Here is a 989-nt window from a genome sequence, read left to right as displayed (position 1 = left end):
AGCACTACACACTACACACTACACACTACACACCAGCACTACACACCAGCACTACACACTACACACTACACACTACACACTACACACCAGCACTACACACTACACACTACACACTACACACCAGCACTACACACTACACACCAGCACTACACACCAGCACTACACACTACACACTACACACTACACACTACACACCAGCACTACACACTACACACTACACACTACACACCAGCACTACACACTACACACTACACACCTTGTCGGTTAAGACACAAGCTAGTTGGGGGGATTTGAACGTGTTGCTTCCATTTATATTTACAGAGCCTGCATTCCATCACCTTGTCCAAGATAAGATGAGACTTTCACCTCTCTCTCTCTCTCTCTCTCTTTCTCACTCTCTATCACTTATCTCTCTTTCTCTCTTTCCCTTCTCTGCCCCCCCCCTCTTTCTCTAAAAAGTTTAAAACTTAACTGAAGACAAGGAAATGTACAAGACTAACATTTTTCACAATTGAATACATTTCTTTTTCACAAATCAGCCTCCCCCAGCAGTGAATGTTGCTGCTTAATGATACTGGTCACTTCCTAGTTGCTGAAGTTGGTCTCTCTCTCTCCATCTCTGTCTCTCTCTATCTCTCTCTCTCCATCTCTGTCTCTCTCTATCTCTCTCTTTCATTCTCTCTCTCTCTCTCTCTCTTTCTCTTTCATTCTCTCTCCATCTCTGTCTCTGTCTCTCTCTCTCTCTCTCTCTTTCATTCACTCTCTGTATCCTACTCTCTGGCCCTCAGTCTCTGCCTACTGCAATTGTAATTACTCCCATTTGGGAGCTCGTGGAATGTCTCCAGTATCCAACATCCTGCTCCCTTATAGGCCTCCCCTCGGGAGAAGCCTTAAATACAGCTCAGACCCACAGCAGTCAGCTGGGAAAGTCAGCTCTCCCGTCCCGTCCCGCTACAGGCTCACTCAAGCCAAAGTCTACGTAGGAAAAA

Source organism: Clupea harengus, chromosome 9 (genome assembly GCF_900700415.2).
Source record: "Clupea harengus chromosome 9, Ch_v2.0.2, whole genome shotgun sequence".
Lineage (NCBI taxonomy): Eukaryota > Metazoa > Chordata > Actinopteri > Clupeiformes > Clupeidae > Clupea > Clupea harengus.
This window is presented reverse-complemented; position numbering follows the sequence as displayed.